This window comes from Salvelinus sp. IW2-2015, unplaced genomic scaffold (assembly GCF_002910315.2).
Source record: "Salvelinus sp. IW2-2015 unplaced genomic scaffold, ASM291031v2 Un_scaffold3024, whole genome shotgun sequence".
Classification (NCBI taxonomy): domain Eukaryota; kingdom Metazoa; phylum Chordata; class Actinopteri; order Salmoniformes; family Salmonidae; genus Salvelinus; species Salvelinus sp. IW2-2015.
This window is the reverse complement of record NW_019944316.1, coordinates 21,969-35,308: the sequence shown is the minus strand read 5'-3', so window position 1 is coordinate 35,308 and position 13,340 is coordinate 21,969. Positions and strand designations below refer to the sequence as shown.

The 13,340-nt window shown below is 41.0% G+C and overlaps 1 pseudogene; it reads right to left on the bottom strand.

Annotated features, from left to right (window-relative positions):
• Positions 1-6,138: 6,138 nt before the first annotated feature.
• LOC112075196 (zinc finger protein 713-like) lies at positions 6,139-9,960 on the bottom strand (annotated as a pseudogene).
• Between the last annotated feature and the right edge of the window lie 3,380 nt (positions 9,961-13,340).

Genomic DNA, 13,340 nt, shown 5'->3' with positions numbered 1-13,340 from the left:
TTAGAGAGAGCCAAGATTTTAAATGTTCATAAATGAACAAGCATGGTCAAATAATAATCAGGAATAAATCTCAGTTGGCTTTTCATAGCCGATCATTAAGAGTTGAAAACAGCAGGTCTGGGACAGGTAGGGGTTCCGTAACACAGGCAGAAAAGTTGAAACTGGAATAGCACGAAGGCCAGGCGGACTGGGGACAGCAAGGTGTCATCATGCCGGTAAGTCCTGACGTATGGTCTAGGGCTAGGTTTCAGAGGAAAGAGAGAAGAGAGAATTAGAGAGAGCATACTCTAAAATTCACACAGGACACTGGATAAGACAGGAGAGTACTCCAGGTCCAACTGACCTAGCCCGACACAAACTACTGCAGCATAAATACTGGAGGCTGAGAAGGAGCGGTCAGGAGACACTGTGGCCATCCGAAGACAACCCGGACAGGGCCAATAGGAAGGATATAACCCACCACTTTGCCAAAGCACAGCCCCGACCACTAGAGGGTAATCTCAACCACCAACTTACAATTCTGAGACAGGCAAGTATAGCCCAAAGGTTCACCACAGCACAACCAAGGGGGGGCGCCAACCCAGACAGGAAGATACGTCAGTAACTCACCACTCAAGTGACGCACCCCTCCTAGGGACGGCATGAAAGAGCACCAGCAAGCCAGTGACTCGCCCTGTAACGGGTTAGAGGCAGAGAATCCAGTGGAGAGAGGGGAACGGCCTGGCAGAGACAGCAAGGGCGGTTCGTTGCTCCAGAGCTTTCCGTTCACCTTCACACTCCTGGGCCAGGCTACACTCATCATATGACATACTGAAGAGATAAGTCTTCAGTAAAGACTTAAAGGTTGAGACCGAGTCTGGCGTCTCTCAACATGGGTAGGCAGACTGTTTCCATAAAAATGGAGATCTATAGGAGAAAGCCTGCTCGCTGTTTGCTTAGAAATTCTTACGGGACAATTAGGAGGCTGTCGTGCTTGTGACCGTAGCGTACGTTTGGTATGTACGGCAGGACCAACTCGGAAAAATAGGTAGGAGCAAGCCACATGTAACGCTTTATAGGTTAACAGTAAAACTTGAAATCAGCTTGCCTTACACGGCAGAGTGTAGGGAAGCTAGCACTGGAAGTAATATGATCAAATTTTTGGTTTATAGTCAGGATTTAGCAGCCGTATTTAGCTAACTGAAGTTTATTTTGTGCTTTATCCGGGTAGCCGGAAAGTAGAGCATGCAGTAGTCTAACCTAGAAGTACACATGCATGGATTAATTTTTCTGCATCATTTTTGGACAGAAATTTCTGATTTTAGATGTTACGTAGATCGGAAAAAAGGCTGTCCTTGAAACAGTCTTGATATGTTCGTCAAAAAAGAGAGTCAGGGTCAAGAGTAACGCCGAGGTCCTTCACAGTTTTATTTGAGACGACTTTAACCATCAAGATGAATTGTAGATTTACAGAAGATCTCTTTGTTTTCTTGGGACCTAGAACAAGCATCTCTGTTTTGTCGAAGTTTAAAAGTAGAAAGTTTTCAGCATCCACTTCCTTATGTCTGAAACACAGGCTTTCTAGCGAGGGCAATTTTGGGCTTCACCATGTTTCATTGAAATGTACAGCTGTGTTCATCCGCATAGCAGTGAAAGTTAACATTATGTTTCGAAACATCCCAAGAGGTAAAATATATAGTGAAAACAATAGTGGTCCTAAAACGGAACCTTGAGGAACACCGAAATGTACAGTTGATTTTGTCAGAGGACAGACCATTCACAGCGACAAACTGATATTTTTTCCGACAGGTAAGATCTAAACCAGGCCAGAACTTGTCCGTGTAGACCAATTTGGTTCAGTCTCTCCAAAAGAATGTTGTGGATCGATGGTGTCAAAGGCAGCACTAAGGTCTAGTAGCACGAGACAGATGCAGAGCCTCGGTCTGACGCCATTAAAAGGTCATTTACCACCTTCACAGTGCAGTCTCAGTGCTATGATGGGTCTAAAACCAGACTGAAGCATTTCGTATACATTGTTTGTCTCAGAAAGGCAGTGAGTTGCTGCGAACAGTTTTTTCTAAATCTTTGAGAGGAATGGAAGATTCGATATAGGCCGATAGTTTTTATATTTTCCGGGTCAAGGTTTGGCTTTTTCAGAAGAGGCTTTATGCACTTATTTAGTGAGTTTGGTACACATCCGTGGATAGAGAGTGTTTATTTGTTCACATAGGGGCCAAGACAGGAAGCAGCTCCTTCAGCAGTTTAGTAGGAATAGGATCCAGTATGCAGCTGAAGGTTTAGAGCCATGATTATTTCTCATCATTGTGTCAAGAGTATGATTACTAAAACACTTAAGTGTCTCTCGATCAGCCTCGCAGAGCTGTGCAGATCCAGGACAGCTAAGCCCTGGAGGAATACGCAGATTCAAAGAGGAGTCCGTAATTTGCTTTCTAATGGTCATGATCTTTTCCTCAAGAAGTTCATGAATTTATTACTGCTGAAGTGAAAGCATCCTCTCTTGGGAATGCTGCTTTTTAGTTAGTTTCGACAGTATCAAAAAGACATTTTGGATTGTTCTTATTTTCCTCGATTAAGTTGAAAAGTAGGATGAGCGAGCAGCAGTGAGGGCTCTTCGGTACTGCACGGTACTGTCTTTCCAAGCTAGTCGGAGACTTCCAGTTTGTGTGGCGCCATTTCCTTCCAATTTCCTGAAGCTTGCTTCAAAGCTCGGGTATTTTCTGTATCCAGGAGCTAATTTCTTATGACAAATGTTTTTCGTTTTTAGGGGTGCAACTGCATCTAGGGTATTGCAAGGTTAATGGTTCCTCAGTTAGTGGTTAATGATTTTTGTCTCTGACGTCCTTGGTGCGAGGATGAAGGGCATCAAGGAATTTTGTGTGTCTAATCAAACCCAAGTCCACTGTAAACTGAAGGTTGAATCAAACCTAGTCACCTCACATGGCAGGTCTGAATCAAACCAATGTCCACCTGGCACACTGGCAGGGTCTGAATCAAACCCCAATGTCCACCTGTCAACTGGAGGGTCTGAATTAAACCCAATATCCACCTGTACACTGCAGGGTCTGAATAAACCAATATCACTATTATACTTCTACACCAACACGGAGGCTGTGATACCTAGCACTACCTATTATACTAGCTAGCACCACTAAGGACGGTGTTGATACTAGCACTACCTATTATACTAGTAGCACACCTATTATACTTGCTAGCACCACACGGAGGCTGTTGATACTAGCACTACCATTATAGTTGTAGACCGACAACGTCGGGAGGCTGTTGATACCTAGCACTACCTATTATACTTGCTAGCACCACACGGGAGGCTGTTGATACCTAGCACTACCTATTATACTTGCTAGCGCCACACGAAAGCGAAGCTAGCGTGGTTATCCACATGTTTTACCAATAGTATAAACGCCCCGTTACCTGCAAGCTCTTCCTCAACAACAATGCATTATTCAATATCAAAAGTAAAGAAATGTTTTAAAAATGGAGGGACCCAAGACTAAAGATTCTATTTTAACAAACCAAACATAAATCTTATCAAACTCGCATGGTGCAGCTGAGTTGTGGGTGTCAGAAATAATGTAGCTATTTTTACAGCAGGAATTCTGATAAATAAGTTGTAGCTGTGACGAGGGCTTTACCTCTCACTGGCCAATGAAAACATGTTCCCAACCTTTTCATGTGGTTGCATCAAGTTGTGTATTTACGGTGTTTGATGTTGTGTTGTCATAACCTCCGGGAGGAGAGCATAGATGTTTATCCTGGGAGATTCCATGCCAGCGGAGCCTGGAAATATTTGTCAGAACAATCAGAGATATTAAAAATATTTTCAGGCTAGGCTGGTGTGTGTCTGTGCATAATGTGTGGACAGTCATGAAGCTCCCGACGAACAGTTATTGTGCTGACGTTGCTTCCAGTGGCAGTTTGGAACTCGGTAGTGAGTGTTGCAACCGAGGACAGACAATTTTTACCAGCTACGGTCCCGTTCTGTAAGCTTGTGTGGCCTACCACTTCGCGGCTGAGTCATTGTTACTCCTAGACGTTTCCACTTCACAATAACAGCACTTACAGTTGACCGGGGCAGCTCAAGCAGGGCAGAAATTTGACAAACAGACTTGTTGGAAAGGTGGTATCCTATGACTGTGCCACGCTGAAAGTCATTGAGCTCTTCAGTAAGGCCATTCTACTGCCAATGTTTTCCTATGGAGATTGCATGGCTGTGTGCTCGATTTTATACACATGTCAGCAATGGGTGTGGCTGAATTAGCCGAATGTAAACTTAAGTTAACAAAAAATGTATTGGTTCTGCAATGTTGAAAATCCTACAAGGTGTGGAGACCACCAATTTCAACTTATTTCAGAAGAAATAGGTCATTATTTAAGAAAGGTTCAAGGGTGCCAATATGTTTATCTGCAACTGTATCCAATCAAATTAATTTAGCAATATCCAAATCATATTTCAAATCCAATTCAAGAGGTTTCAATTGCAAAATTCCATTCATCTATATAACAACTTCATAGACTATCAAATCAAATTTTATTAGTCACATGCAGCGAATACAACAGGTGTAGATCTTACAGTGAAATACTGAATACAACAGGTGTAGACCGTACAGTGAAACACTTACTTAAAAGCCCTAACCAACAATGCAGTTAAAAAATCAACAACAAAAAAAAGTACTTAAAAAATACGAATGAGAAATAAAAGTAACAAAATAACTAAAAAGCAGCAGTGAAATATTAAGAGACATCTTGTCCAGGAGAAGAACTGAATAGACTAGAGTCCTGTTACTATACTGTGGTACTGTATAGAGTAGAGTCCTGTTACTATACTGTGGTACTGTATAGACTAGACTCCTGTTACTATACTGTGGTACTGTATAGACTAGACTCCTGTTACTATACTGTGGTGACTGTATAGACTAGAGTCCTGTTACTATACTGTGGTACTGTATAGACTAGAGTTCCTGTTACTATACTGTGGTCGCTCTGGATAAGAGCGTCTGCTAAATGACTTAAATGTAAATGTAATGTAAATGTACTGTATAGACTAGACTCCTGTTACTATACTGTGGTACTGTATAGACTATAGTCCTGTCCAGAAACAGTAGATAGAGTCCTGTTACTATACTGTGGTACTGTATAGACTAGACTCCTGTTACTATACTGTGGTACTGATAGACTAGAGTCCTGTTACTATACTGTGGTACTGTATAGACTAGAGTCCTGTCCAGAAACAGGAGATAGACTCCTGTTACTGTACTGTGGTACTGTATATACTGAGTCCTGTTACTATACTGTGGTACTGTATAGACTAAAGTCCTGTCCAGAAACAGGAGATAGACCCTGTTACTGTACTGTGGTACTGTATATACTAGAGTCCTGTTACTATACTGTGGTACTGTATAGACTAAAGTCCTGTCCAGAAACAGGAGATAGAGTCCTGTTACTATACTGTGGTACTGTATAGACTAGAGTCCTGTTACTATACTGTGGTACTGTATAGACTAGAGTCCTGTCCGGAAACAGGAGATAGAGTCCTGTTACTATACTGTGGTACTGTATAGACTAGAGTCCTGTTACTATACTGTGGTACTGTATAGACTAGAGTCCTGTTACATACTGTGGTACTGTATAGACTAGAGTCCTGTTACTATACTGTAGTACTGTATATACTAGAGTCTTGTTACTGATACCTGGTGGTAACTGGAATAGACTAGAGTCCTGTTACTATACTGTGGTACTGTATAGACTAGAGTCCTGTTACTATACTGTGGTACTGTATAGACTAGAGTCCTGTCCAGGGGAAGTACTTGTACATTAAGCTGCCTCACTACAGAAACAGCTCTTGCTACTATGAGCCGTTCTGGCTCAGACAAGCCAAAGCTACTTATTTACTTATATAATAAGTTCCATTTAGCAATATCCAAATCATATTATGAACAACATCAGAGGGTTTATACTTGTATACAACCAATCAAAGTTCATAATGAAAACAAAATACACATTTAAAAATATTTAATGTGATTTTAGATCAAGATGAATAAACAACAGAAACAGGCCTGTTGTTTTGGTCAGATTCTCATGTCTGATTTCATTTAAACAATATGATTTAATGTGACAAACAAAAACACAAATTCTCAGTCAAAAACACAAGTCAGAACAAAGCCTCTCTATTCTCTCATGTGATTTCAGGTCCTCTGACTGGGAAAATGTCTTTCCACACTGGGAGCAGTGGTACGTCTTCTCCTCCTGTGTATGTATTCTTTCATGCTTATTCAGATGCCTTAACCTGTTAAATCTCTTTCTACACAGGGAGCAGTGGTACGTCTTATCCCCTCCTGTGTGTGTCCTCTCATGCCTTGTCAGACCCCCTAACTTGGTAAAACTCTTTCCACACAGGGAGCATTGGTAGAGCTTTTCTTGTGTGTGTCCCCTCTCATGCTTTTTCAGACTCGTTAACCACCTAAAACTCTTTTCACACTGGGAACAGTGGAAGGGCTTTTCTCCTGTATGTATTCTCTCATGTGCTTTCAGGTGTAGTAATCAGGTAAAACTATTTCCACAGTAGGAGCAGTGGTGTCGTCTCGCTGGTTTGGGCGTCTCTGTGTCTGGTTCCTCTGAAGGACTCTTTCTGCTGTCAGAGTGAGAGTCTGGTCTCTCTCCTGCCAAAGACAGAGTCATTTGTTTAATACTAAAGAGAGACCTGAATGAAATCTCCACATAATAAAACTGTTTTCCTATGTGGTTTAATCCAGACTAGATCCCTCAATAACCCGAGGTCAGTCTTCACAACATTACATCATTAAAAATATACTTGGTGACGGTAAGATTTAAAAACAAATGATGTAGAGCTCCAAATCTAATTTCTCAGGGAATGTCATGTTTATAGGCTGAGCAGAGCTCTATAATAATAGATAATGTCATGTTTATAGGCTGAGCAGATATCTATAATAATAGATCATGTCATGTTTATAGGCTGAGCAGAGCTCTATAATAATAGATAATGTCATGTTTACAGGCTGAACAGAGCTCTATAATCATAGATATTGTCATGTCTATAGGCTGAACAGAGCTCTATAATAATAGATAATGTCATGTTTATAGGCTGAGCAGAGCTCTACAATAATAGATAATGTCATGTTTATAGGCTGAACAGAACTCTATAATAATAGATAATGTCATGTGTATAGCCTGAGCAGAGCTCTATAATCATAGATAATGTCATGTTTATATGCTGAGCAGAGCTCTATAATAATAGATAATGTCATGTTTTAGGCTGAGCTCTATTATCTGTCTATAGCTTGACAACATTCATCTGTATTCGTGATATGTATTATCTAACACTCACAATTTCTTTCCTTTTTGGTTACTAAGCAGTTATATCAACATTTAGCAACTACGTTAAACTAGCAACATTAGCAAACCTGTTAGCTATATTTCAGAGGTTAAAAGTTGTATATTAAATTAAATGTGTCACGCAGTCAAATTTTATAATATACAGAATGTCGCACAAAATGTGTACATATTACTCTTTTGAAAACTCTCAAAACCTAACTTAACTACAACCTAACTTAACTACAACCTAATTTGACTAAAACCTAACTTAACTAAAACCTAACTTAACTTCCATGAATTACAATGAAAATCGGTGGTCAGCTAGTTAGAAGGGTGTATGTAGTCGTAGTTAATATTATTATTGTTTCTTGTTGACTATTTTAATTGAAATCATTCACGGTAAGGTAGTTATGTTGGATAAATAAAACACATAAGAAGCCGTATGTATCTTACATTAAAGGGCCAATGCAGCCGTTTTTAATCTCAACATCAAATCCTTTCTGGTTAACGATGAAGTAGCTTCCTGGTTATGTTTTCAAAAATGTCCACTGTCTGGGTGTTCACTCCCCCCACGGGTTACTATAGCAACACACATCACCCCCCACGGGTTACTATAGCAACACACATCCCGTGTCATTTATATCTTGTTTGTCAATTCTGAGTGACATTAAAGATGTGATTTTGCTTGTAAATCCATTGTTAAGGTTTTGTTGGTGACCCGCTCTTTGGTGGTATACACATCTTACAGTGTAGTTATCAATTCCTACATTAAATAATAACACATTCAAGCATAAACATTCAGTAGAACGCTGCTTTAAAAACATGCATTAGTTCAACAATAGTTTGTGCTCCTGTTTTTAAGACAGTACTTACTGGTCTTAATCAGATCGCCTGTCTCCCCCTGTTCTTGTTCTTCATTCTCCTCCTTCAATGTGACAGTTATCTCTTCCCCCTTCACTCCAAAAACGGCATCCTCCTCTTTCTCTTCATCCTCTTCTTTTACTGTAACACCCTCCTCCTCTTTCACTCTGAACGCGTCTTCCTCTTCTTTCGTGGAGAAAAGTTGTTGTTTTTTCTCTCGTAAAGTTACACTGGGTACATGGGCCACATAAATAATTACCGTCCAGCACTTTGTCTAGGAAGGTACTGTTCCTAGGCCGTCATTGTAAATAACAAGTTCTTAACTGACTGGCCTAGTTAAATAAAGGTTAAAAAAAGAGAGAATATGTTCCATCATCCATTGCATACCTACTTGTATTGTCTGTTTATTTTATACCTGCTATGTAAAAGAGACAGAAGAATGCACAATGGTCAAAGCTATCTGGGATTCTTGGGACATCTCTACCCTAAACCCTAACCTTAACCCCCTACCGTAACCATTTTAAATGTCAACTTCAATGGGCTAGGGACATCCCAAGGATGTATCTCTACCTGAAAATACATGATCCAAGTGATTGATAGTTGGTATTCAGCAGTCATAAAGCCTTATTTACTTTAATGAACTACTAAAATAGTGATTTTGTCCGACAGCAGCTCTAAACTTTGACTGACTGATCCATTCATCCTTCCATCCCTCAGCCTTCCTCTCCTCTGAAGACCCAGTGAGGGTGGAGCTCAGTCAGAGAGCTGTTGAGGGACTGGTTATGAAGAACACTTCTACAGCCAGAGAGGGTGAGAGGTCAAACGTTTTTTAGATGGTAAATATTTTTTCTTCAAATCAAAGCAAATCTAATTTTATTTGTCACATACACATGGTTAGCAGATGTTAATGCGAGTGTAGCGAAATTCTTCTGCTTCTAGTTCCGACCATGCAGTAATATCTAACAAGTAATCTAACCTAACAATTTCACAACAACTACCTTATACACACGTGTAAAGGAATGAATACGAATATGTACATAAAAATATATGAATGAGTGATGGCCGAACGGCATAGGCAAGATGCAGTAGATGGTATAGAGTACAGTATATACATATGATATATAAATAATATATTATATAAAGTGGCATTGTTTAAAGTGGCTAGAGTTGAGTCAGTATGTTGGCAGCAGCCACTCAATGTTAGTGATGGCTGTTTAACAATCTGATGGCCTTGAGATAGAAGCTTGGTTTTTCAGTCTCTCGGTCCCTTGCTTTGATGCACCTGTACTGACCTCGCCTTCTGGATGATAGCGGGGTGAACAGGCAGTGGCTTGGGTGGTTGTTGTCCTTGATGATCTTTATGGCCTTCCTGTGACATCGGGTGGTGTAGGTGTCCTGGAGGGCAGGTAGTTTGCCCCCGGTGATGCGTTCTGCATCTACTACCTCTGGAGAGCCTTACGGTTGTGGCGGAGCAGTTGCCGTACCAGGCGGTGATACAGCCCGACAGGATGCTCTCGATTGTGCATCTGTAGAAGTTTGTGAGTGCTTTGGTGACAAGCCGAATTTCTTCAGCCTCCTGAGGTTGAAGAGGCGCTGCTGCGCCTTCTTCACACCTGTCTGTGTGGGTGGACCAATTCAGTTTGTCCGTGATGTGACACCGAGGACTTAAACTTTCCCAACCTTCTCCACTACTGACCCGTCGATGTGGATGGGGGTGCTCCCTCTGCTGTTTCCTGGAAGTCCACAATTCATCTCCTTTGTTTTGTTGACGTTGAGTGTGAGGTTATTTTCCTGACACCACACTCCAAGGGCCCTCACCTCCTCCCTGTAGGCCGTCTCGTCGTTGTTGGTAATCAAGCCTACCACTGTAGTGTCATCCGCAAACTTGTATTGAGTTGGAGGCGTGCATGGCCCGCAGTCGTGGGTGAACAGGGAGTACAGGAAGAGGGCTCAGAACGCACCCTTGTGGGGCCCCAGTGTTGAGGATCAGCGGGTGGAGATGTTGTTACCTACCCTCACCACCTGGGGGCGGCCAGTCAGGAAGTCCAGGACCCAGTTGCACAGGGCGGGGTCGAGACCCAGGATAAGGATTGATTGAATATGTCCATAAACACACCAGCCAGCTGGTCTGCGCATGCTCTGAGGACGCGGCTAGGGATGCCGTCTGGGCCTGCAGCTTTGCAAGGGTTAACATGTTTAAATGTTTTACTCACGTTGGCTGCAGTGAATGAAGGAGAGCCCGCAAGCCGTGTCAGTGGCACTGTATTGTCCTCAAAGTGAGAAAATAAGTTGTTTAGTTTGTCTGGGAGCAAGACATCCTCGTCCGCGACGGGGCTGGTTTTCTTTTTTGTAATCCGTGATTGACTGTAGACCCTGCCACATACCTCTCGTGTCTGAGCCGTTGAATTGCAACTCTAATTTGTCTCTATACTGACGCTTAGCTTTTTTGATTGCCTTCGGAGGGAATAGCTACACTGTTTGTATTCGGTCATGTTTCCGGTCACCTTGCCCTGATTAAAAGCAGTGGTTCGCGCTTTCAGTTTTGCGCGAATGCTGCCATCAATCCACGGTCTCTGGTTTGGGAATGTTTTAATATTTATGTCCCCTTAGCGGTTCATCAGATGAGCAAAAGGGAATATGTTCCATCATCTATGTTTATTTACGTTTGTCCACTGATTGATTGTCCACTGATATTGATTAAATTTCTCACCCCTTTTGGCTGTAGGAAAATAAATTTCCCCTCAGGCACACACATTTGTTCTTTGAAATTATTAAGGTAATTTGTGTAAAATGTACTTTTCCCCACTCATTCACCCCATCTCTTTATATTGAATATTTATATTGAGTGGCCTGACTGCATCCAGACTATGTCAAAGGCCCATCCTGGTAGATCTGAACCTAATGCAGTTTGGAGTGATCAGATGACAGAAGTCACATTTAGGTGCCAGGTGTAACTGAGGCCATAGATGCTCCATATCCATTACTTTGAGTGTTTTATATAATATGACTAAATGTGTTTCTGTGTTACCAGTCAAGAAATGGAACGGCAAGACCACAGAACATGACATAATCAGAGCTGTGGGAGACCACCTCAAGCCCCTGGTAGAGCCGGGGGTGGTGTTTACCACTTCACCACGCCTTCAGCAGGCTGGAAAAGTGGGATTGATACTGTTTGATCCAGTAGTTGAATCCTTTGACGTATTGTTGATTTCAAAACATTTCAGTTTCAACAAATGAACTGGGTTGGTTGAAAAATGATAAACGTACATACTATGCACTATTTTAACATAGTGGTAGATATACTGTTTTTCATACATTTGTTCTTTGGTTTAGCAAGAGTCTGTTGATTGTCAGTCATTGGGTTCATTTGTCTTACAATATGTTCAAATCAAATCAAGCTTTATTTATACAGCACATTTCAGACACGGATACAACACAACGGATTCACAGGAAAAAAAKCATGAAAATAAACAGAAACATTTAGTACACAAACAATAACTGAAAGACTAATGAGCATTCTTAAGAAATGCCATTGATTAAAATATTAATTGGATGCAATATCCAACCCAAAGATATAAGCTTGTTTTTTAGGAGGGGTTCTGAAAGACACTGAGGGTGTCCACTGAAAGTTGACTAGTAACAACAACTGGGACCTAAAAGACACCCACCATGAGACCCACTTAATCTAGAAGAGGAAAACAAAAGAAAAACCCACACCAAACTTAAAGACAGGAAGCAAACCAAAAAGGTGGAGCAACTAAAGGTGTTGACTCTCCACATCTATCAAGACAACTGGAGCACTGGGCCAGACACTCTTAAATAGAACCTGGACCAGCTCAGGTGAAACACCTTCCCACTAACGAGATGGACAAGCCAGCACAGGTGTAACACATACTGACTAACGAGGTGACACCAATCAGTGCGTCCTTATTGCTGACGAGCTATAGGTGCTAACGAGCTATAGGTGCTAACGAGCTATACGTGCTAACGAGCTATACGTGCTAACGAGCTATACGTGCTAACGAGCTATACGTGCTAACGAGCTATACGTGCTAACGAGCTATACGTGCTAACGTCCAAACATAAATGGAAAAACCAAAGACTGTAACACCTTCCCCCTTAAGACAAAAAATATATCCTACATTTATGACTCAATTTATTAGGATTGTTAATTAATAAAATTGATTATAGACCGATTTATTATACTGAGTCCATGTGTATAGGCTGCAAGTATGTTGAAATTTAAAATAAATATTTTCAACTAAAACCAAACTTATATTGTACGTCGGTCATAGTCTTATTTTCAACGACATTTTGCTAGGTGGGATATCCCCAATGTCACAGTTTTAAAGTGTCCAAATCAATAGTCCAAATGCAGAAACAGTTTGTGGTAAATTGAAAACCTAAACGTAAAATGTACTATAAACACAAACATCTGCCACAATAATCATATTACTTAAACAAGCACCTTATAAACTGCACAAGCACCAGAAACGCTGTTGTTTTGACAAGTAGCAATAAATCACTGATATCGATTAGGGGGGAAATCCGGTTGTAGGTGCTGTTGAAACTAACAACTAAACAAAACACATGGAAATGGGAGATATATTTTATCTCGCTGGTTTGAGGACAACCTGCAGAAGACAGTCAGCTACATTTTGGAGTGATGCATTTAAATTTAGGGGTCGCTAAACAAAGGAACGCAACACTTATTTGTCATCACTCATCGATATCATGTTGAAATCAATTGTGCCGAGAGGAGGGAGATGAGGTTGCACATCCTGTTAAAACTAACAGCTCAAAAACCACACGGAATCTGTGAATAATGTGTACAAACCTGGTTAGAGGACAATTTGTAGATAACAGCTCGCTACATTTTGAAGTGTTGCATTTTGATTCAAGTGGGTCGCCAACGTGGTAAGTTTAACACAACTCTGTTGTTGTTAGTCACTTTTTGTTAAATCTCATAAATAGTACTCTTCCAATTCAGAGCCTGGATTTCCCCCCTGAGGCTAATATCCATATCATGTTAAAATCAATAGAACAGGGGGGAAACGTTTAGGGTTCTACACTATGACATCATTAAAATACTCCTACTACAATGTTAAAACATTCTACATTGTGACATTATT